A 740-nucleotide genomic window follows, 5' to 3' on the forward strand; every position below is an offset into this window, starting at 1 on the left:
GTCTTTGCGAGGTGGTGGAGGTTTTATATCACCAATGGGGTGAAGTCTGGTAATTTTATGATTGGTCGGGGTAGTTGGCAAGGCTGCCCCAGCTCACCATTGTTGTTTACGGTGGGGATAGTGCCGCTGGCAGAGGCCATTCGTCAGAACATCCACATTACCGCTCCGGAAGTGGGATCGAGGGCACACAAGATTACACTATAGGTGGATGATGTCTTTCTGTTTTAATCGAACCCGATGACCTCAGTACCTCATTCGATACAATGTATCCATTCATTTGTGTCTATTTCAGGATAGAAGATTAACTTTGCAAAATCGGAGGAAAAGCCTTGGGGAACCTTAAGGATGTGCCAGAAGTTGAAGGTAGCCCTAAGTTCCTTTTTAAGTGGTCATGGGCAGAGTTCTGGTACCTAGGCATTTTTATTACCCACAAGCTTGATCTGTTGCTCCGGACTAACTTGGTTCACTTGCTCGACAATATCAGGCGAGATCTTCAGAGATTTGAGGCTCTTCCAATTTCATGGCCAAGCCGAATATCTCTCATTAAGATGAATGTTCTTCCTCGTTTGCTTTATACCATGTGTATGCTCCCTATATTTTTTCCCAGGTCAATGCTGTGAAAACTTATGGGGTGGTTTGGTTCCTTTGTCTGCTATCATGGGTGGCCCCTCATCAAACTTACTAACTTGCAGTTGCCATATGGAGGGGGAGGAGTTGATTTCCCAGACATCAGAAGGGAT

The sequence above is a fragment of the Hemiscyllium ocellatum genome, unplaced genomic scaffold (assembly GCF_020745735.1).
Source record: "Hemiscyllium ocellatum isolate sHemOce1 unplaced genomic scaffold, sHemOce1.pat.X.cur. scaffold_660_pat_ctg1, whole genome shotgun sequence".
Classification (NCBI taxonomy): Eukaryota; Metazoa; Chordata; class Chondrichthyes; order Orectolobiformes; family Hemiscylliidae; genus Hemiscyllium; species Hemiscyllium ocellatum.